Raw genomic sequence first — 24715 nt, 5'->3', positions numbered from 1 at the left:
TTACAATTACTCTTTGAACAATATTGCTGTTACTGTATACAACAGTCTCTTGGTTCTGCTTGTTTAACTCTGCACTATTTCATACAAGTCTTTCCATGTTTTTCTCTTCTTTTTTTCCATGTTTTTCTATAATCAACTTGATCATTATTTTTATAGCACAATAGTATTCCACCATATATGTCTTTATGAAATTCTCTGCATTTGTATTTTTTTCAAATAGTAACTTTTTATTCCTTAAAGAGCCATATCTTAAAATTTTCATTTCTGAGGATATCTCATCCCATACCTCTTGAGCCAATTCCCCTCACAGCATTTAAAATTATGGATTCCAACATCTATTTTCTCTATATTCACTGAAATCCATTTTCCCAAATCGGAAGGGGGGATGGAACGTGTTTCAGACTATGCTTGGTTTTCTCTTTCTCTGTGATGACTCTAACGCAGAACGTTCACTTCCTCTGAATGTTCCTATCATTTCTATTCTAAGTACCAGGTCTTCCTTCCTGGACAACAGCAAGTCCAGAACAGCAATTTTCATTTTTTCCTCACTTTTTAAAGAATGTAATGATCTTTCAGGCAAGTCTGGTTTTAATGGGGACAGAACTCTAGCAGATGTCCAGAAAATTAATGTTTTCATTTCATAAGAGTGCACTGAACCAGCTCCTACTAGCTCTTGAGAGCCAATTGTTAACCTTTATTGACATCTCAGAAATTGGTAAATGCTATAAATGAGGACTTGATTTACTGTTTTGTTGATTGTTTAGACTTTTAAAAGTGGTGGGAAAAATAATAATTTAGATTAAAATTAAAAGTGCTGTGCATTCCTTTTTTCTTTTCTAGAGAGCTGGTGGTTAAACATTTACCAGCACATCTCCAATTCCCCACTATTACTTTGTCATGCCTTTATGCCAGGTTTATGATTTGGTAGCACCTTGGATAGTGCACTGTGCCGGGAGTTGGTAAGACCTGAATTCAAACCCAACCTCAAACATTTATGAGCTGAGTGATCCTGGGCAGGTCACATGGCCTCTGCCAGCTTCAATTTCCTCATCTGTAAGATGAGGTTAATAATAGCATCTGCCTCATAAGGTTGTTGTGAGGATCATATAAGGTCATATACAGTAAAGTATTTTGAAAATGATTAAGTACCATACAAATCTTGGTTATTTTTTTTAAAAATTAATATTTTATTTTTCCCTAATTACATGTAAAAACATTTTTTAACATTTGTTTTTAAAAATGTTTTGAGTTCCAAATTCTCTCTCTCCTTCCCCCCCCCCCCAAAGTGAGAAGGCAAGCAATTTGATATAGGTTATACATATACAGTCATGCTCATGCAAAACATTTCCATGTTTGTCAGGTTATGAAAGAAAACATAGACAAAAAAAACACAAGAAAAATTTAAATAGCAAAGAAAAACTATGCTTTGATCTGTTTTCAGACTCCATAATTTCTTTCTCTGGAGATGAATAGCATTTTTCATCATAAGTCCTTCAGAATTGTCTTGGATCACTATATCGCTGAGAATAGTTAAGTCATTCATAACTTATCATCAGACAGTATTTCTGTAACTGCATACAGTGTTCTCCTTGTTCTGCTCATTTCACTTTGCATCAGTTCATGTAAATCTTTCCAGGTTTTTCTGAAAGCATCCTGCTCATTATTTCTTATAGAACAACAGTATTCCATCACAATCATATATGACAATTAGTTCAGTCATTCCCCATTTGATGGGCATCCCCTCAATTTCCAATTCTTTTCCATCACTAAAAGAGGTACCATAAATATTTTTGTACACATAGGTCCTTTTCCTTTTTATTTTTTAATCTCTTTTGGGATATAGACCTAGTAGTGGTATTACTAGTTCAAAGGGTACGCATGGCTTTATAACCCTTTGGGCATAGCTCCAAATTGCTCTCCAGAATGCTTAAATCAGTATACAACTTTGCAATAGTATATTAATGTCTCAGTGTTCCCATACCCCCTCAACATTTGTCATTTTCCTTTTCTGTCATATAATTGGCTATTGTTTTTAACCACTGTTCCTCCTCCTAGTCAACTTCTCTTCATTGGATTTTCATGATACTGCTCTCTCCTGGCTCTTCTACTTTCCTGACCTTTCTCTCTTGGTACTCTCTATTTGGTACTCTCATCAGCAAACCATGATGCTTACTGGGTTGTTTGTCTGTTTTGTTTTGTTTTGCTTTTAACAGAAATAATGTACACATTAACTTTAATAATTAGAAAGGGTACAGATGTCCTTTTTATGTGACCCTTTCACGAGTTTTGCTAGTTGTCTTGCCTTTTAATGATCTTGTGTTTTCCTTCCTTCAAAGGAAAGTTGTACATTAGTCCATGCATTTTCTGAATTTTTCATCAGAAAATAATCTTTTACAAACTCTCATTAAAGCATTTCGTCTTTGCCCCATTATTACTACATCTTAAACTAGAGTCAAGAGATCTAAATCTCATCCTAAGATACTATCTTTTTTGCTTTTTAATTTATTTTAAGTTTTTAACATTCATTTCCACAAAATTTTGAGTTCCAAATTTTCTCCTTATCTCTCCCCTCCCTCAACCCCATAATGCCTTGCATTCTGATTACCCTTTCCCTCAGTATACCCTCCCTTCTATCACACCGCTCCCTTCCCTTATCCCCATCTTCTCTCTTTTCTTGTAGGGCAAGATAGGTTTCTATACCCCATTACTTGTATTTCTTATTTCCCAGTTGTATGCAAAAACAATCCTCAACATTCGTTCCTAAAACTTTGAATTCCAACTTCTCTCTCTTCCTCCCTCCCCACCCATCCCCACTGAGAAGACAAACAATTCAATACAGTGTAAATATGTGCCATTTTGCAAAAGATTTCCATAATAATCATGTTGTATAAGACTAACTATATTTCCCTCCATACTATCCTGCCCCCCATTTCTTCTATTCTCTCTTTTGACCTTGTCCCTCCCCAAGAGTGTTGACTTCTAATTGCTCCCTCCTCCCATTGCCCTCCCTTCCATCATCCCCCCCACCCTGTTTATCCCCTTCACCCCCACTTTCCTGTATTGCAAGATAGGTTTTCATACCAAAATGAGTGTGCATGTTATTCCTTCCTTGAGTCAAATGTGGCAAGAGTAAACTTCACTTTTTCCCTCTCATCTCCCCACTTTTCCTTACATTGAAAAGTTTTTTTCTTTCCTCTTTTATGAGAGATAATTTGCCCCATTCCATTTCTCCCTTTCCCCTCCCAATATATTTCTCTCTCACCCCTTAATTTTATTTTTTTAAGATATGATCCCTTCCTATTCAACTCACCCTGTGCTCTGTGTGTGTGTCTGTATGTGCGTGTGTATGTGTGTGTGTGTGTATGTGTGTGTGTAACCCCACCAACTACCCAGATACTGAAAAAACTTTCAAAAGTTACAAATATTGTCTTTCCATGTAGGAATGTAAACAGTTCAACTTTAGTAAGTCCCTTATGATTTCTCTTTGCTGTTTACCTTTTCATACTTCTCTTGATTCTTGTGTTTGAAAGTCAGATTTTCTTTTCAGCTCTGGTCTTTTCATCAAGAATGCTTGAAAGTCCTCTATTTCATTGAAAGACCAATTTTTCCCCTGAAGTATTATATTCAGTTTTTCTGGGTAGGTGATTCTTGGTTTTAGTCCTAGTTCCTTTGACTTCTGGAATATCCTATTCCACGCCCTTCAATGCCTTAATGTAGAAGCTGCTAGATCTTGTGTTATCCTGATTGTATTTCCACAATACTCAAATTGTTTCTTTCTAGCTGCTTGCAATATTTTCTCCTTGACCTGGTAACTCTGGAATTTGGCCACAATGTTCCTAGGAGTTTCTCTTTTTGGATCTCTTTCAGGCAGTGTTCTGTGGATTCCTTGAATATTTATTTTGCCCTCTGGTTCTAGAATCTCAGGGCAGTTTTCCTTGATAATTTCATGAAAGATGATGTCTAGGCTCTTTTTTTGATCATGGCTTTCAGGTAGTCCCATAATTTTTAAATTGTCTCTCCTGGATCTATTTTCCAGGTCAGCTGTTTTTCCAATGAGATATTTCACATTATCTTCCATTTTTTCATTCTTTTGGTTTTGTTTTGTAATTTCTTGGTTTCTCATAAAGTCATTAGCTTTCATCAGTTCCATTCTAATTTTTAAAGAACTTTTTTCTTCAGTGAGCATTTGAACCTCCTTTTCCATTTGGCTAATTCTGCTTTTTAAAGCATTCTTCTCCTCATTGGCTTTTTGGACCTCTTTTGCCAATTGAGTTAGCCTATTTTTCAAGGTGTTATTTTCTTCAGCATTTTTTTGGGTCTCCTTTAGCAAGTTGTTGACTTGCTTTTCATGACTTTCTTGCATCTCTCTCATTTCTCTTCCCAATTTTTCCTTCACCTCTCTTACTTGATTTTCAAAATCCTTTTTGAGCTCTTCCATGGCCTGAGACCATTGAATATTTATTTTGGATATTTGGGATGCAGAAGCCTTAACTTTTATGTCTTTCCCTGATGGTAAGCATTGTTCTTCCTCATCTGAAAGGATAGGAGAAGATATCTGTTCACCAAGAAAGTAACTTTCTATAGTCTTACTTTTTTCCCTTTTTTGGGCATTTTCCCAACCAGTTACTTGACTTTTGGGTCCTTTGTCAAGAGTAGGGTATACTCTGGGGATCTGTAAGATCTCAGTTCCTCCAAGGTGGCACAATCAAAGGAGAGGAGTTTACTCCTCAGGGGCCTCCAGCTCAGACATGCCCCAGGACCATGCTCAGGGCTGAGGTTCAGATCAGCTGCTCAATTCCCCCAGGGGCTTTAAACTGAGCCACTCTAACAATGGACCCTGGCTGCTCCAATGGCCACTACAGCACCCGCTGCCTGCTGCTGCCCACCACCACCTGGGGTCAGGGTTAGGGGAGAACTCTGCTTCCTTCTCACTCTGGTTGAAGGGTCAAGGGATCTGTGAACCACTGCTGCTGCTGAGAATCTCCAAAGCCTGCACCAGCCCTGCTCCTCCCGGTGCTGCAGGGCCAAGGCTGGGCTGGGTTCCACTCCGCATCTGGTGCAACAGACCTTTCCAGACTGCCTTCTAGATCACCCTGAGCTGAGCTGGAAATCTCCACTCTGTTGTTCTGTGGCTTCTGCTGCTCTAGAATTTGTTGAGTCTTTCTTTACAGGTATTTTATGGGCTGTGAGAGAAGAGCTACAGTATGTGCATCTTTCTACTCCTCCATCTTGGCTCCACTCCCTTTCTTTGTTTTTCTTTCAAAAAAATTGAACTTAAAAACACCAAATAAAACGAGCATTTCCTATGTTATAAAAGAGAACAAGAGTATTGCACATGCAAGAGACACTATCTTCTTAATCAGTTACTCTCTTCTTGAATGCACTTTTTCCTTTAAAAGTGCCTACCTTCAATCTTCAGAGATGGTGAAAATGCCACCTGTGATCCCAAGATCTTCATTTTCTTACCCAGGACTTCATGATGTATAATTCTATGATTTGGAATAGCACTGCCTGCTAGAATATAGAAGTCAATATAAGTCAATACCACCTGAGACCGTGTCCATAGGAATTTATTACTGGCAATACCATATGGAAGTTACAGTTATGATTACTGAAACTTACGTACAGACAGACAGACAGACAGATAGATAGATAGATAGATAGACAGATAGATAGACAGACAGATAGATAGATAGATAGATAGATAGATAGATAGATAGATAGATAGATAGATAGATAGATAGAAAAGTAAGGAAGGGAGAGAGGAAGGAAGGAAGGAAAGAAGGAAGGAAGGAAGGAAGGAAGGAAGGAAGGAAGGAAGGAAGGAAGGAAGGAAGGAAGGAAGGAAGGAAGGAAGGAAGGATAGAAGGAAGGAAGGGAGGAAGGGAGGGAGAGAGGGAAGGAGGAAGGAAGGAAAAATATTTCTTAAGTACTTATTATGTGTCAAACACTGTGCTAAGGAATAGGGATACTAATAAAAGCAAATAAGCAGTCCTGGCTCTTAATGAGATTACATTATAATGAGGAAAGATAACATATAAAGAGTTATTCTATGATCAGAGAAACAGGGAGGGGAAGGAAATACCCAAAAGGAGAAAGCAGAAAGTGTCATAGAGGCCTGAGACCTAGAAAGGTAAGACTAAAGATTCTTTACCAGAGCCAGGTGACCCAGGGATGAAGGTGGTCAGAAAGTAAAGCCATCCTAAGGAAAAACCAAAAGCAAGGCCAACAGGAGACAGGAGAAAAGCGGCTTAGAGCTCTGACCACCAACAAAATAAGGCAAAAGCTCACCTTGAGAGCAGCTGAGATTGTTTCAGCTATGTGTCACAGTGGATAAAGTAGAGTCAGAAAGATCTGCGTTCAAGTCCACCCTCCAGTGGGCAAGTCACTTCATCTCTAATTGTCTCAGTTTCTTCATCTGTAAAATGAGAATTATAATAGTATCTATCTGCAAGAGTTGTGAGGAATGAAATAATATTCGTAAAGTATCTTGCAAATTTGGGCTTAGGGCAGTTAGGTGGCACAGTGAATAGAATGCCAGATCTAGAGTCAGGAAGACTGATTTTCCTGAATTCAAATCTGGCCTCAGACTTTTAGTAGCTGGGTGACCCTGGGCAAGTCACTTAACCCTGTTTGCCTCATTTTCCTCATCTGTAAAATGAGCTAGAGAAGGCAATGGCAAACCCATTCTTGAATCTTTGCCAAGAAAACCCCAGATGGAGTCACAGAGAGTTGGACATGATTGACCTACTGTTATTATTATTGTTATTTCTAACACAATGTGGGCACACAGCATATCTTTAAATGTTTGTCAATTGATTGATAGCTCAGCTGTAACCTGGGCCTTCACCACAGGCCTCAAGGGCAGCATTTCAATGAAATTCCAGTGTATTGCCCCCATATTACCCCACCCTCACCATCACCCTCCCTCCAACTCCCCTTTCAGTGTTATCTGCCCCATTAGGATATAAACTCCTTTAAAGACAGAGACTCTCTTACTTGCTACCACAATCAAACAGCTTTGTACTGGAGACTAGTAGATATGGCACATAAAACATGCCCTTGGGCAAAGTGGCTTAATGCACTAATTTGGAAGCTAGATATTGTCCCATCTGGGGAGAGATCAAGATGCCCACAGCCTGTGAGCTACGCTGCAGGCTCTGATAATTCTCCATATATTCCCTCCTACTGTCCTTCCCCTCCAGGGAACGTGTGAATTCCTTATCGGAAGGGCTCAAGCCAAGTACACTCTGTACCTTTGCCTGAGGCACCAACACAGAAAAAGTCACATCTCCACAGGTACATACACAACTTACCTGCTGACATTGGCTGTTGGTTGGGGTTTTTCTTCTTGGATTTGTCTGGATTCTTTGAAGCTGTCCTCCCATTCATTCTCTGTGTAGCTTACATGAGATCTGTCTTCTTGATGTTGCTGCCTGCCGCATGAGCCCCATGGGCTCCCATTACCCAGGAAGGGGCTCTGGTTTTGTTTTTAACTTGATAATAGAAACAGCTTTAGACAATCACAGCAAGTCTGTCCTGGGCTTGAAGATGGCGCAGATGCTTCTAAGCTACTGTGCGCTCGCCTGGGTAGCATTCTGCTCATTTTTGTAAACATCCTTTTATCTTCCTACTCACTCTGGATGCTCTGTTTCCCTTCCAGAGTGGGTGGGATTGGGAAAAAAGTAGCAGCACATCTCCCTCCATCCCCTCCTAAAATTCCCTGACCTTAAAATGAAAGAGGTTGGGATGGGCAAGGCTTTGGGGAAATCTGATCTTCATTCCAGGTTTATTGCACATGGTTGTTGGATCCACGAGAAATCCCAGCCCAGACAAGTTTTTTAGGGACCACGGCATAATCCACAGGGGCTGTGAGATAAGAGATCAGGAATCCCAGTGGTCTACAAGAAGGGTGTCATACATGCTGCCATGAGGCTTACAATACTTAGGCTTGCAGCCTAACCCAGGATAAAATGCAATTGGGAAATATTTAACAAAATAAATTAAAATATAGATAATATTACATTTTAAAGCTAGATCAACATATGGCCAGCAAGTATACTTATATAGGGGTTGTTGTTCAGTCATTTGAGTTGTGTCTGATTCTTCATGACCCTATTTGGGGTTTTCTTGGCAAAGATATTGAAGTAGTTTGCCATTTCCTTCTTCAGCTCATTCGACAGATGAGGAACTGGGGCAAACAGCATTAAGTGATGCCCAGGATCACACAGCTACTGTGTCTGAGGTCACATTTGAACTCAGGAAGATGAGTCTTCCTGACTCCAGACCTAGAAATCTATCCACTGTGCCACCTATCTGCCCCTATAGAGAGATTAGTGATCCCCATTTCTGAATCTGATACTACCAGACAACACAATTCAAGGCTTCTAGCACTCAGAACATAGAAGCAAAGAATTTCTATTGAAAGGTACCACAGCAATCATCTAGTCCAACCTGGAAAAAAAAATACCTACTATACTCTACCTGATTAGTATTCATTTAGCCTTTGCTTAAAAATATCCAGTGAAGGGGAGCCCACTACTACCAAGGATGTTCATTCCTCTATTTCACTTTTGAACTACTCTAGGGGCAGCTAAGTGGTGCAGTGGATAGAGTGCTGGATCTGGAGTCAGAATGACTCATCTTCCTGAGTTCAAAACCAGCCTCACTTACTAGCTGTGTGACCTTAGGCAAGTCACTGAACCCTGTTTGCCTCAGTTTCCTCATCTATAAAAGGGGCTAGAGAAGAAAATGGCAAACCACTCTACTATCTTTGCCAAGAAAAACCTAAATGGGGTCACAAAGAGTTGGACACAACTGAAATTGACACCAAAATCATTATGTAAAGGAAGTTTTTTCTTTGCTGACATCAATCCTAAATTTAAAATTTTTCTGTTTGCAATTTATACCACTGCTTTTGCTTCTGCCCTCTAAGGATCTAACAAAACAAAGTCAATGCCTCTATTGCATGACAACTTTTCAAGTACCTGAAGACAACTAGCATATCTCCCCTTCCTCACACCCACAATTCTCTAGGAGAACCATCCAGAGTTCCTTTAGCTAATTTTCATATGGCATGAACTTGAGACATTTCCCCATCCTGGAGGTAGATACCTAATATTGTTTAGGAAACTGAGAGTAAGTCATAGATTCTCATTTCCCTAGTGGGAAGTTCTACAGCTTCTAATAAAGAATAAAAAAAACCTAAAAAAAAGTCTGAAAAAAATTAACTGGCACATTAACAGAGTCTGATAATATATGTGAAGTTCCATACCTTATTTGTGTCTTCAACATTAATATCTCACTCTCCACTTATTCTTTCTCTTGGGCTTAAGCCTTCCCTACTGTAAAAAAAACAAAAACAAACAAAAACTCAAGGGTGGATAGAGTGTTGGGCCTGGGGTCAGAAAGACTCATCATCTTGAATTTAAATCTGGCCTCAAACACTAGCTGTGTGACCCTGGGCAAGTCATTGAACCCTGTTTCCCTCAGTTTCTTTGTCTGAAAAATGAGAAGGAAATAGTAAACCACTCCAGAACCTTTGCCAAGAAAACCCCAAATGGAATCACAAAGGGTCAGACACAGCTGAAACAATTCAACAACACCCTAAAAATCAAAACAAAAAAATTTTCCCTTCATTCTGCTCTCTTCTCAAGCTCTCCTCTCTGTTTCTCTGTCTTTGTCTCTCTCCCTCCCTCCCTCCTTCTCTCTCTCTCTCTCTCTCTCTCTCTCTCTCTTTCTCTCTCTCTCATATTCTGTGTCTGTCTCCCTCATCTTTGCAAAGCCAAGAATGGGGTACATTTTCTCATCTCTTCTCTGAACATTAACTGGGTTGTCATAATTATAGAGTGTTAACTTGGGGATTTTGGTTCTTTCCATTTATATTGCTATAGTCAATGAGTATGTTGTTTTATGGCTTCTGCTTACTTCACCCTGCATCAGTTCATACAAGTCTTCTCATGCCTGTCCAATTTCTTCATATTCACTATTTCTTATGATACAGTAATATCCCATTACAGTCATGTGCCAGAGTTTTGCTGTAGTTCACCTTTGGCAGAAGATTCAGATCCCCAATTAATGGGCATCTATTTTAGTTCCACTTTACTGTCACAGAAAGTGCTACCATGAATATTTTGGTGTCTGTGAGAATCAAGTGAGATTATATTTGTTTTTTAAAGCACTTAACGCTGACATATAGTAGACACTATATAAATCTTTGTCTTTCCTCCTTTCTCTTCCCTTCTTTTTCCTTCTCCTTTTCCCCACTCCCCTTCCCTTCTTTTCTGACTTTGATCTTCTTGAAATATTTGCCCAACAGTGGGCACCAGTTTCTTTTCAATCAAACCCGTTCTAGTACAACATAGATTATAGTTTTAGAGGTAGATGGGACCTTAGAGGTCATAGAGTCTATTCCTCAAACCCCTCATTTTAAAGCAAAAAGAGCTGGTTACAGAGAATTGAGAAATAATAGGCTATACATGCTAACTGTATCCACAGATTCACTTTAGTCTTAGCAGCAGAATCTGCTTGTTCTTTGTATTCTGTTATTAGGGGAGTAGGATAAGGAAAAGAAAGAAGGATCCATTTACAACTTTGAAGGACACAGTTAAGCAGAGATGTCCTAGACAAGATTCATGATTTAGATACATTAGATGGAGCACTCTGATGTCTTATCTAACTCAAAATTTGTACAATCTATGATTCTAAGGACAGATTTTGGTGCTACATAAATATAATAAGGACTTCATTATACTTAAACACTTGAAGTAACTGGGAACTCACAACCCCTTATAACAGCCTATTCTATTTGTCTGTAGCCTCTAATTACAAGGAAGTTTTTCTTTATGCTGAACTGAAATCCATCTTCCTGAAATGCCCACCCACTGGTCAAGTTTAATATCTTTTCCACATGACAACCTTTCAGTTATTTTAATATTTCTGAATACTCCCCCAGGCCTCTCACCAAGAAATCTACTCTTCTCTAGAGTAAACATCCTTAGTTCCTTCAGCCAATCCTCAAATGATATGGCATCAGTTCACCTTTTCATCCTGACTACTGTGCTCTGGATGTTGCTAGCTTGTCAATGTCCTTTCTAAAATGCAGCACTCAGAACCAAACACAATATTGTGGTATTATGATCGTGATAAGATAGTACTGTGCTATAAGAAATGATGAACTCCATGATCTTAGAAAAACATGGGAAGACTTGTATGAAATAATAATGAGTAAAATGAGCAGGACCAAGAGAATATTGTATACAGTTAACAGCAATAATGTTTTAAGAATGACTTTAAGCAAATAAGTAATTTTGACTATAATAAATGGCCAGATTAACTATATAGGACATATGAAGGAAGATGTTATCTGCATCTAGAGAAAGAACTGATAAATAGAAGTAGGTATAGCATGATTTTACATACACACACACACACACACACACACACACACAAATATGTTAGCCATTGGGGAGGGGAGGGAAGAAAAAAAGAAATTTACCCAATAACTTTATTATATATTTATATGGAACAGCAAGTTGTGCACAATGAATTTGCAGTTTCATGTGCAGTCTTTTTTTTATTATACCATGTTATGGAAAAGCTTGTTTTGTCCCATAAATTAAAAATAAGTTTCTTTTTAAATTTCAACACAATTTCTCTGGGCTTCCTCCATCAATTACCTCCTTTTCTTATTTGTGTTGACAACATCAATATCTCACTGTCCACTTTTTCTTTCTCTTCTGCTTGAGCCTTCTTTTCCTAAAAAATAAAGCAAAAAACCATTCCCTTTGTCCTTCTGTCCCCTCAAGCTCTCTTTCTTTCTCCCTCCCTCCTTTTCTCCTTTTTTCTGTCTTTGTCTCTATTTCTATTTCTGCACTTATCTCTCTCCACTTTCCCCCCGAATTTCATTAGGATCATACATTTAAATCTAGAAGAGATCTTCTATTCAATCAAAATATATTCATGAGTAGTGTTCAAATTGAAAATAGGTTCAAATGTTCTGTTTGGATTGTTAGATTATTCCCTGCAATATCTTGATTCTAAAATCCCAGAGTCATGGTTAAATGCAATTTTAAAAAAAATCTTGGATAAAAACAGAGCTTTTTTGTACTTCTGGTAGCTTTCAAATCTTGAGATTATATCTTCAGAGGTAAAAGCTCTGAAGCTTTTAAAAAAACTAAAAGGTTTTTTTTTTAAAAGCTAAAAAAGATCCTTTTGTCCACTCCTCTCATTTTATAGATGAGAACAGTAAGGCTGAGGGAAGAGCGATTTACCTAAAGTCCAACAGGCAGTAAGTATCAAACACAGGATTTGAACTCAGGTCTTCTGACTCCAAAGTCAACGAGCTTTCCTTTGAACCATATGTTGTTTTTGGTGCTATATTTTGTAATTATATTTTTTATTTCCACATTATTAAGCATTATTATATTTTACATCTTCTAAGTATGATTCTCAGGGTTTGCCAACACTCAGATTCATCCTAACCATGAAGCGTTTTAGCAAAGGTAGACTAGTAACCTATTACAGAGAGAAAAACTGAGGCACAGAAGAGGAAGAAATTTAAGAGTCACAGATGGAATCAGGAACAGAATCGAAAGCCCTTAAATCTCAACTCTTTTCCCACTAGATCACAAAGTCACTTCTTTATAGCTATGTTGCCCCACACAATGTGAATTATCGAGAGCCTTCTACATTCAGCTTGGAGGCTAGTGATTGACTATATGTTGCCATAAAAATGAAAGTTCGTTTCCTTGGCTGTGGGCTGAGCTTTAAGAGAATTATCTTTGAAGGGTGAAGCAGAAAACCCAATTCTGTCCGTGTATTCTTAAAGAAAAAATCAATTTTTCTTTACCATTCTCAGTCTGCTTCTCTAGTCGTTTCCTTCCCCTTCCCTCTGGCTCTTCCCTCCTCCTCTCTCTCCTTCTGCCCGCCCTCAATCCCTGGCTCAGTGTCTTTAATCTCTGCCCATAGCGACGGGGAGAAAACAACAACATAACATTCAGGCAGATGAGAAAGAGGCCTTCGGAGAAGCACAGGCCAGAGGGGAGCCCAGAAGGGAAACCCTTTGCTGAATCCTATCTTGGGAAAAAAGAAGAAAGCAGAGAGGAAAAGGAGGAAAAACAGAAATGGAAGAAGGTAGGGAACACAGAAGATCCCATTTGATGGGACAACCAATCCATCCATCAGGGAATGAAGAAACATTTATTAAACACCTACTATATGCTGGGTATTTTGATACATAATGGGGCTACAAAGACAAAAGTGAGACTGTTCCTGTCTTCAAGGAGCTTACAGTCTATGGGAGGAGACCATATGAATGTACAATGTACATATATGTGCACACAGATGTACACATCCACAGACATATTATTGTGTTCATATCCACATGTGTACATGATATACGTTTATATGTGAGTACACATATATGTGCACATACAAACTGTTCCTATGTGTGCACACACCCATATACCTGTATTGTACAGTACCCATACATGTATATAAATATGTACTTCGTATACATATATGCAAAATAAATACTAGGGTGGGACCCAGTAGCTGGGGTATTAGAAAAGGCTTAATGAAAAATTGCTGGAACTACACTTTGAAGGAAACTGGAGACTGTAAAATGTAGAAGTAAAGAAGAAGGGCATTCCAGACATGGGCAAAGGCATCTAGATGGGGAAGGGAATATTCCATCCGAGGAACTGCATGAAGGCCACTTTAGTTAGCTAATAAGCATATTTATAAAGGTTGGGAAAATAGTTTCAACTACCTCTTTCTTTCCTCCAATTTTTCAGCCTGTTCCTATCTTTAATGATCAGGCATAGTTAAATACTGAGTGAAAAAAGCTTCCTTTGCTGAAGGAGGTTGAGGAATTAAGGTGTCAGTGAAATGGCACCTTAGTATTGGCAGAAAGGTGCGGAGTTAATCCTTCTGGGCAACATACCTGGGATGTCCTTGAAAAAAATGTGTGGCCCCTGAAATCGCCTTATTTTAGAAACAAAAGTAAATCAAGTTCCTTCTAGCCACAAGACCAGACAGGTGAGAAAGGAGAAGGGATGACAGCCAGGGGTTCTGAGACATGGAAAGGTGACTGGCTAGTACTAATCTCGTGGGAGAGCTCGCACACTTCCCTAGCAAATTTGAGAATGACCTGGATCGCTCGGATTACTTAACTCCAAGCTACCACTGGATCGGGAAGGCTTGTTCCTGGGCATCAGGCACTCGAGACTGCCAACACCTGCTTCCTTATAGGAAGCTGTGAGTTACGACTGCAGCTGTGGAGGCTGCTGGTGAAACGAGATTAATAAATGATTGCCCCGGCCTGGGAAAACAAAGCCCGAAACCATTAGAGTCAAAGGCTTTGCTGGGAGCTTTGCTGTGCTGAGCTCTAGGCACATATACACTAACCACACTTCCCACTTTCTGGTGTTTCCAGGTCTAGGTCTCTACAGTCCTCTGTCTATCAATGCCTCGCAAACATAAGTGTCAAAATTACCTTGAAGGGCTCCTGGAGTTTTCATTCAGTTCCGGAAAGCTTCCCCCAATCACTCCAGCCTAGAGAGAAAAGACTCCCCCTTTTTTCTACCCTCCTTTTCCAAACATACTATATTTAACCACTTATTTTGACATTTAGTATCATAATTTTTCAACTGGAAGGGACCTTAGAGGTCAGCCAGTCTGACTGACTCTCTCATTTTATAGATGAGCAAACTGAGGTTCTAGGGAGGTGTCCAAGATTGCAAATGGTAGTAAGTACAGGTCTGGGATTTAAAACCAGATGCCAAATCTAGCACTCTTTCCATGACATCATTTTATATTCCTTTATATGATTTCTTCTGGATTTTTTATCCTTGCAGAAATACCACTGGTTTCTGTGGGCTGTCCCTCAGTTATCCCTTTTTCTTACAACATAACCAGCACACCTTTTCCACTCATTCATAGGAAACAATATGGTACAGTAGAGAAGGGCATTGGCCCTGGAGTCAAGAGACCTGTGTTCAAATTCTACCTCTAACATGGTATGATTTTACCTTATTGGGACTCAGTTTCCTCATCTGTAAAATTAAGGAGTTGGATTAGATTGATTCCAAAGTTCTTTGCAGCTTTATTTCTGTCATCCTATGATCTTTCTGATGATATCCCTTAAATAACTTTTATATGAAATCCTTCATAAAATGTTGCAGCCCACTCAGGCCCATGATCCATCTATATTTAATGTGTCTATGTCTTAGATCCTCATCAAAACTGTAGCTTTTTGAGAGTAGTTGTTAGTCATATCCAAATCTTCATGACCCCATTTAGAGATTTTTGTTAGTAAAAAAAATACTGATATGGTTTGCTATTTCCTTTTCCAGATCATTTTTACAGATGAGGAAACTGAGATAAACAGGGTTATGTGGCTTGCCCAGGGTCACATAACTAGTAAATGTCCAAGGCCAGATTTGAACTCCTGAAGATGAGTCTTCCTGACTCTAGACTTGGCACATATCCACCATGCCACTTAGCTGTCCCACTCTTAAGAGAAGATGAGAAATCCTGCCACCCATCAGTTCACACAGCAATTCCATTTCGGTTACTTTTTGCCTCAACTATTGACCACCCAACTAGGTTCTTCCCTTTGGCATTTGTGTCCTCTTTGATACAAGTCTATCTAGTTGCTAACTTTCTAGTTGCCTAGATCATTAGTCTTCTTGTATATACTGCTCCCTGGTTCTGCATCATGGCCTTGCTTTGGCCCCATTCCCTGATAATCCTTTGGCTTTCTCCAGTTCTGGGTCTTCCTCTTGGATCCACAACCTGCCTACTACTGACAGTTGGGCATTAACTGCCCCAGTTTCCCCTCTAGGACCTTGCCTGGGTGACTTACATGTGGATACCTCAGTACTTCAAGATAGACTTGTGACCTCATCTATCTGGATGCCCTCTTTTCAAATTATGAGAATCACCAGGCTTCCATTCCTTCTAATCCTGGGTGATGTTCTGCCATGTCCATCCAGAAGTCTTCCACAAGAGATTGACCTAGCATGTCATGATCTTCCCCAAATCTCTTAACACTGCAGAGATACTAAGGGAAGATGTGGGTTCATTTATGGTGTGTTACAGCCTTGCGTGCATCACAGCAAAACATTGCTCCTTTCCATCACAGTTTGGGTGAGCTGTAACTTCAGAGTCTGGTGTATTACCTATGATTTACATCCACAGAAAAATTGTGGCCCAGACCTAACTGTGGTAGAGAATTGGGTATCACTATGGATGGAGTGCTGGTCTTAGAATGGGTAAGACCATTCATTCTTGTGTATTTTTTGTTATATTTAAATCTGTAAGTTCTCAAAGTCCCCTTTGCTTGGATAAATGGTTTACTCTCTAAAAAAAAAAAAAATTCATAAGACCTGAGTTCAAATTCTGCCTCAGGTACTTAACAGTGATCCTGGCTAAATCATTTAATCTCTCCCAGGGTCACCTCATTCATCCATAAAATGGGAATAATAGTAGTTCCTCCCTCATAGGGTTTTCTTCCATATCAGATGAAATTATCCCTTCCACATCACAGCTTTCCACATTGCAACTTTCCCCACCACAGTTGTGACATATTGTGGATCGATTTCTACATATTGTGGATCAGTGTAAGAAATTAAATGGGAATTTGGAGGGAGTTTTGCGGAAGCCACAGATGACACTTAACCCAAATTTTACAATAAGGTACTGTAAACACCCCATAAAAAGAAAAAGAAAAAAATTCAGACTTCTTTCCTGGTACAAAAGGAGGTCCAAAAAATTTTAAATGGATTTTCCAGATCACAGGTGCCATGCTCCTAATCCCCACCCCCATCCTCTATGTGGAAAGGATAACTGTATGTAAAATGTTTTGTTAGTACTATACACATGCTAGCTATTGTTACTTCATTAGCAAGGGGAACTTCATCAAAGCAATACAGATGGGTGATTGTTCCAGGACTTACATCCTTTAAAAGCTTCCTCAGGCACCAAGTGACTAAGTGGCTTGCACAAGATTACACAGAACATCTATGTCCAAGGCAGGATGTGAATTGCCTGTCTCTGAGTCCAGCTCTCTAGGCACACCTTCCAACTGAGAGTATTTTCACTGGCTCTCCCTGATACCTGGAATGTTTTCTCTCCTCACATCTGCTTCTTGACTTCCCTGGCTTCCTTCAAGTCTGAGCAGAAACTCTACATTTTGCAAGAAGTCTTTCTCAGTCCTCCTTAATGTCAGTATCTTCATTGGAGATTATCACTTATTTATCCTGTATGTACATCTTGTTTGCACACAGTTGTTTGTATGTTGTCATCCACATTCTATTGTAGGCTCCTGGAGGACAGGGACTATTTTTGCATTTCCTTGTATCCCCATTGTACATTTAGCATGTGAGTTATGTGTGTTGAGTCATTTTCAGTCATGTCTGACTCTTCATAATCGCATTTGGGGTTTTCTTGGCAAAGGTACTAGAGTGGTTTGCCATTTCCTTCTCCAGCTCATTTTATAGAGGAGGACACTGAGGCAAACAGGGTTAAGAGACTTGCCCAGAGGCACACACCTAGTAGCGTCTGATGCCAGATTTGAACTCAGGAAGATTAGTCTTCCTGATTCTAAAACCAGCACTGGATCTACTGAACTTAGCACAAGGCCTGACTAATAATTATTTGGTGTTGTTCATCCTTCATCTTAGAAGAGGACCAATGACATCATGAGGGTAGTGTCTTGACTTTTACATGAATTGGATTTCAGTGAGGTAGAGTTCCACAAAGTCGTCAGCCTCTCTTCTCCAGAATCATCAAAGTCCAGTGACAAGACAAAAGTCAAGCAGTGGGTGACGTTAGCCTTCCTAAATTAAGGTGTTAACACATGCTTGTTGACTCGACCTAAAAATAGCATGTAGCTTCTTGAATAAAAAATTATTTTTTAAAAAACGAGCCTTTGTTTCAAAGAAAAATTTGGAGACATGACATAATTTTTCAAAGACAATCCAGCAATCCATTCTTCTCCTACTGTTTAATTATGGGCCCTCATTCATGGATCATGTGTGCTGTTATATATACACAACAAACCTTGTGACCACTTACTAATTATTTTTTATGATGCTGGCCAGGATGGGACCCCATTGAAAAACAACTAGAAACTTGCTTCTAGAAACTTGATGAGGAGCAGAGATTATCAATGGTCTGACCTCCTTAGAGACTCAGGCTCCTGGTGATGGGCAAATATGTCACCCAGTGGTCATGTCCTACTGGGCCAGTAATGATAGTCTGATCCCAATGGGGTGTTATTAGTGAGAAGGGACAGGAAGAGAAAAGGGTGATGAATTCTCTGACACAGGCAGATTAAGTAGGTTTGCAACTTCGGCCACCATTAAAGACAAGAGTTAAATAGGAGTGTTGCACTGCTATAACAATTGCAACAGAATTTTACCTCTTATGCTCTGTTACTGTTTCTTCATCCAAAAAAATCCCATCCAAAAGAATCCCAGATTCTCTCTGTAAATAAATTTCAAGAGATTCTTCCTATTTTACAGGAAAAGGTTAAGGACTTTGGAAAGCTCAAACTACACAATTCAAGATGTGGAAGGAAAATTGGAGTGCAAATGTAAACAACTCTCAAGTTTTACCTTGTACCCAGAAAATTGGCAAAGAAGAAAAAAGTTGGAAATTGTGTGTATTGGAGGGAATGCAGGAAAGCAGACACTAACACACCTTTGGTGGAGTTTTGAATTGGTCTAACTATTCTGGAAAGTACTTTGGAATTATGTTACAAAAGTCACAAAACTGTCCACACTGTTTGACCACAATGAAGCACATATAACCCATTTATCTGTATCTATATTTATGTACACATATATATGTGTGTGTGTGTATATACACACATATATTTATATTTCTTTCATTTATATGTGTGTGTATATATGTGTGTGTATGTATACACACATATCTGCATCATATATGACCCTCCCTCCACAGGACTTGTTTGTATTTTGTCATGTTCTTGAAGGGCAGGGACTGTTTTCACATTTCCTTGTATTCCCAGCATACATATACACATAGAGACATATGCCCATATATGTATAGACATATCCATGTGTATGTATATATGTAGGAATATAGATATAGAAGCAAAAGTGAGGAACGAAGGAATTCCAGACACAGGGAACAGCCAGTGTATGTGTGTGTGTTTATGTGTGCAATATATATGTATGCATGTATATATATCTTCATATCAACTTTTTGTATATCAAATAACTAGAAACAGAGGTGGGGCTTATTGATTGGAGTGGCTGGACAAACTGTGGTGCATGAATGTGATGAAATCTTATTGACTACAAGAAAAATATGAAGAATTCAGAGAAAAATAGGGATACTCAAATAAACTGAGGCAAAGTGAAGTAAGCAGAATGCACAAGAGACAGTTCAATGCTAAACACTTCAATCAATCTTGATTCTTGGTAACAAACAATGAAACTAATTTTCCTCCTTGTAGTAAAGAGCTGGGGGACGAAGGGTAGAGATTGTCGCATATGTTATTAGTTATGGACCCTTTGTAGGTCAGTTTTGCTTAACTTTTGCTGTTGTTGTTGTTACAAGAAAGGATTCAATGGAGAAGAGAGAATGTGGGAAAATCAATGTGATACAAACAAAAGCCATCAATAATTTTCTTTTTAAAGAAAGAAAGAATATTGGACTGACAGGAGATCTGGGTTCTGGCTTGGGCTATGTGACATTAAGTGGGTCATTTCACTTCTCTTGTAACAGTTTTTCCATTTGCAAAATGAATGTACTGAATTAGCTGATCCCTTTGGTTCCTTATTCCACAAAAAGCTCTTTCAGCCTGTGAAGTTAGCTTGCTGGATTCTGAACATTGTAATTTACTAAATGGTACACTAGTGAGTTATGCTTGAAAGAGTTAACCCACAGTGTGGAAAATAATTGCAGCTGGCAAGGCCTTAGAAGGCTATCCTGGCCATATCTACATATGAAAGGCCAGGAATGAGGCCAGTCCAGTAGAAGAGACAATAACCTTGACTCTCCGGTTTACCTTTATCTTTGGGCCTTCCTACCACCTTCACATCTCATCTACATGAAAGAACAGAAGGGGCTAGGGGTTGAAAAAAAAATTAGATGACCCCAAAGCTTTTTGGTATTTATTGGACTGATCAGATAACAGCCAGATATAGTCCAGCCTTCCAAGATTAAAATCAGGAAGCACGGTCATAAATCAAAGATCCAAAACTGTGACAGGAAGTTTAGTTCCAAAATACATAGACCTGAGCCTAAGGTCACTGGCTACACTAGAAATGTCTCTCTTTTTTGTTCTAAAGAACTTGGCACCTAGGGCTGATAATTGACTTTTGGAGAAGAAAGGCATCTGCTCTAACTGCCTAGACTCCGAAAAGAATAAGACCTAAGGAAAAAAAGCAGAGAAGGTTTTTCCCTCAGGGAGGGTTTTTTTACCCATGGCTGGGGCAATCGATGTTCTCAAAGAATGATTTTTTTTAAGGTTCTGGATTTTGAATTAAAAGAGCATTTTGCATTATCCACTGTCCTCCAAAGAAGAAATCACATGATAGGGGTGTACAAACATTTATTAGGTCTCTTCTATGAGCCAGGGCTAAGTGCTCCTTTAACCCTTATGACAAACCTGGGAGGCAGGTGATAGTCGAACATTTAAGCTGAAGCCAAAAGCTGGAAGCACTGAAAAGCTTCAAAGCCATATACCCAGCCAATGTCCAACTGGCTACATCTGGCAGAGACGGTGTGTTTAATGGAGCTAGGGGGAGAAGGGGGTCACATATGATATACATATATATGTGTGTGTACATATACACACATATAAATGACAGAAATACATTATAAATGTGTGTATACGTGTATACATACACACGTGTGTGTGCATAGATATAGATACAGATAAATTGGTCACATTTACTTCATTGTGGTCAAACAGTGTGGACAGTTTTGTGACTTTTGTCACATAATCCCAAAGTACTTTCCAGAATAGTTAAACCAATTCAAAACTCCACCAAAGGTGTGTTAGTGTCTGCTTTCCTGCATTCCCTCCAATACTCACAATTTCCAACTTTTTTCTTCTTTGCCAATTTTCTGGGTACAAGGTAAAACTTGAGAGTTGTTTACATTTGCACTCCAATTTTCCTTCCACCACATCTTGAATTGTGTAGTTTGAGCTTTCCAAAGTCCTTAACCTTTTCTTGTAAAATACTCATAGGAAGAATCTCCTGAAACTTATTTACAGAAAGAATCTGGTTCATTAGGATGGGATTTTTTTGGATGAGGAAACAGTAGCAGAGCATAAGAGGTAAAATTCTGTTGCAATTAGTGTTATAGCAGTGCAACATTCCTACTAACCCTTGCCTTTAATAGTGGCCTGAGTTGCAAACCTACTTAATCTGTCTGTGTCAGAGAATTCATCACCCTTTTCTCTTCTCTTCCCTTCTCACTAATAACACCCTATTGTGATCAGACTATCATTACTGGCCCAGTAGGACATGACCACTGGGTGACATATTTGCCCATCACCAGGAGCCCGAGTCTCTAAGGAGGTCAGACCATTGATAATCTCTGCTCCTCATCAAGTTTCTAGAAGCAAGTTTCTAGTTGTTTTTCAATGGGGTCCCATCCTGGCCAGCAGCATAAAAAATAATTAGTAAGTGTTCCCTTTGTGTGTCCACTCTTCCCCGAGGTAGTATGTCTATTTGTGAGAGAATATGACCCAAGTGTGTGGGAAAAAGGTATTACTGCTACTTTTCTTAACATGACATTTCATGAAATTTCTTTGTTCTAAATTAATTGTGTCCTCTGCCTGAGTGTTGAAGATAAAGATACTGGTGGAAGCACATAAGCAATAGTTTTAGTGGACCTTGAAATTCAAGTTACTAGCCCTGCCTGGCAGATTCCCTCTCTAAAATGAGGGAAGGAGGGTGCCCCTCGATGCAACGTTTAGGACGATCTGGCTCAACATTACAGGTAAAAATAATAATGGTTCGGATCTTTCTCACGGAGGTTTTATGAGAAGATATCAGTGAAGCCTTGTTGTATTCAACTCAATTTAACAAAAATAGAGAGCCTTGATAGGTAACAATCAAATGAGAGGGAGTCCCAGCCCTGGAGAAGTACAGGATACCTGATCTTGAGACAGCTTTCTAAACTGCTTTAAAAATAAAAAAGGCACTAGTCTCCACAATGTTCCAGTGAGAAGAATTGATGCGAGACTTACTTATTCACCACCAGATAACCACATCCTAGTATCTGGGATCTTTTCTATCCTTACTCTGCCCTGGCCAGACACCTTCCCCAACGATGCAAAGCCAATGAGGGAAGAGATCATCCAATGCCAAGCTGCTTAAAGAGCTGGCCCTGAAAAAATATTCCTTAGGGATATAAAGAGTTTTGCTCAAAACAATTCGGGGTAAGTAAAGTAAGTATTATTATTCCCATTTTACAGGAGAACAAACTGAGTCTAGCTAAATGATTGGCATGGGGTCACACAGTTTGTAAATCTCCAAGCCAGACTTTGGACTCAGGTTTTCTCACTGGGCATCTGGGGCTTTCCTACTCAATATGCCATAGCTTACCGTTAGATGTTGTCTTCATCAATAAGTACCCTGTATTAGCACCTGTTTGGTGTTGTGCTGTATACTCTGCGTATGGAACAATCAATAGACAATGTGTGCCATGTGGTAAAGAAGAGAAATGGAATCCGGTGCTGGGATCACTTGTAGGTATTAATCAGATTATGGGGCTTGGGCTCATATTCTCACAAATATATGTGTGTGTATGTATATGTATATACACACATATAACACATATATAATATGTTATATGCACACATACATGCACAAGTATACATATATAATATGTATATTATATATACATATGTATATGTATATATGTCTATGTGTCTGTGTGTATGTGTGTGTGTGTGTGTGTATATATATATATATATATATATATATATATATATATTCCTTAGGCTGTTGACCTCAAAACTTGTGGATCCAACATGCAGACACAGTCTTTTAAAGCTCGAAGTAGGGGGGCGAATCCATTCCCCACCCATACCCCCAACTCTCCCTCTGCAGCAATTTTCTCCCTACAACTCTGCAGTTTCATGTTAAAAGAACAAATATAATTGGTCTATAGCAAGTAGGAGATTCAGAACTGATAGAATATGTCAGACTGGCCTTTTTAGTGTCTAAGTGTTCAAGAATTCCTCAACCCAGAAGTTCCAAGACCTTCCTGGAGAATAATTCCTCCCATCTTGGTCCATTTGACTGGAAGTCAATAAATCAGTGGCGAGGCTACAAGATCAAAGTTTAATTACCATCAGCTCATGAGTAGTTGTCAAGTGGAGGACAATGTGCTGGGAGATACCCATATATAGTTTTGTACAGTCTTAGGGCTGACACGTTATAGTGGAAAAGGAGTCTATCAGGAAAGGCTGTTCAGCCCCTCCCTTATTTGAGAGGTTGTATAAAAGGGACAGGATGTCAGATGATTTAGGAGAGAATGAGTTAACCTTGGGTTGAAACTTGTTAATTCTGGGGTCTTGGGAGTTGCTGAAGATCAAATTTGTACCAGAAGGGATGTTTTCTCTATAGTTAATTTTGTCAGAATACCCTAGTGGGGCATGAGATCTCTAAAAAATAGTGAAGATCTCTTTCAAGATTGGTAAGGTTTATCCTGCCCCTGCCAGACTGAGAATCTCTACTTACACAATCCTGTAGCTTGATTTCTTTGATTTCTACGCTTCTTTTCTGGGGAGGTGATGTTTTTGCAACACTCAATCTGTTTTTTCCACAAAGCATTCCTAGTCATCATTGCTCCTGATTGAGGCTGAATATTTGTGAAATTCATCCCAAGTCCCATAGTCTATTTATTATCCACAAGTGACCTCAGCACTGGATTTCATTTCCCTTTTTTGCCACATGGACACTTAGTGTCTATTGATTGTTCCATACATAGAGTCTACAGAACAGCACCAAATTGATACTTAAATAGGGTATTTAATGCTTTACTGATGAAGACAACACTTAAAAGCAAGCTATGGCCATGTTGAATAGGAAAGCCCCAGGTGTTTAGTGAGAAAACCTGAATCCAAAGCCTGGCTTTGATATCTACAAACTGCAAGAGCCCATGCCAATCACTTAACTAGAATCAGTTTGTTCACCTGTAAAATGGGAATAATTATACTTACTTTACTTACCCGAGAGTTGTTCTAAGGAAAGGCCCTGATCTACCTTAATAGAAATGTAAGTTATTATTCTATATTATAAGGCTGGAGCAGAAGTGGATTTAGAGAAGGGGCTTACAGTCCACTGGGGGTTCTATAACCATATTTTTCCACCTTCTTATGCCTATGAGAGGGTTTCTTCACCTGGCAGGATGCCACCATTCCCATCTATTTTCACTATGCCTGAGTTGCTAGAATTCCCAGAGGACAAAAGATAGGAGGGGGCACATGGCTACTCTCCTCCCAGACTTCAGTGTTAACTCATATCATCTCCCTTCCCTCCTGCTTCTTTGTTAAGGCTGCACAGAAACTTAAAAAGGTTGAGGATCCTTGCCTTAAATATTCAGTTGGGCATCATGGTTCTTCTCCCAAAACACTGCTTTAAGGGGTAGCCAGTTCATTCTTCAGCTACAGACAGACTTGGGACTGCAATTGGGAAATGGGATGGATCATTCCTTC

The 24715-nt window shown here is 39.2% G+C and overlaps 2 long non-coding RNA genes across 3 annotated transcripts in view; one reads left to right on the top strand and one right to left on the bottom strand.

Annotated features, from left to right (window-relative positions):
• Nucleotides 1-5020: 5020 nt before the first annotated feature.
• Nucleotides 5021-11765, bottom strand: LOC140513604 (uncharacterized). Its single transcript, XR_011970251.1, has 5 exons — nt 11679-11765; nt 9275-9344; nt 7317-7496; nt 6292-6418; nt 5021-5514 (listed from the first exon to the last, which is right to left on the bottom strand). It is a non-coding gene; the product is annotated as an uncharacterized lncRNA (long non-coding RNA).
• A 1219-nt stretch (nt 11766-12984) lies between these two features.
• LOC140513603 (uncharacterized) overlaps nt 12985-24715 on the top strand; it is an 88558-nt gene continuing 76827 nt past the window's right edge. For both annotated transcript variants that reach the window (XR_011970250.1, XR_011970249.1), the window contains exon 1: nt 12985-13134. This is a non-coding gene — a long non-coding RNA (uncharacterized lncRNA). The remainder of the gene's footprint in view (nt 13135-24715) is intronic.

The sequence above is a fragment of the Notamacropus eugenii genome, chromosome 7 (assembly GCF_028372415.1).
Source record: "Notamacropus eugenii isolate mMacEug1 chromosome 7, mMacEug1.pri_v2, whole genome shotgun sequence".
Lineage (NCBI taxonomy): Eukaryota > Metazoa > Chordata > Mammalia > Diprotodontia > Macropodidae > Notamacropus > Notamacropus eugenii.
This window is presented reverse-complemented; position numbering and strand designations above follow the sequence as displayed.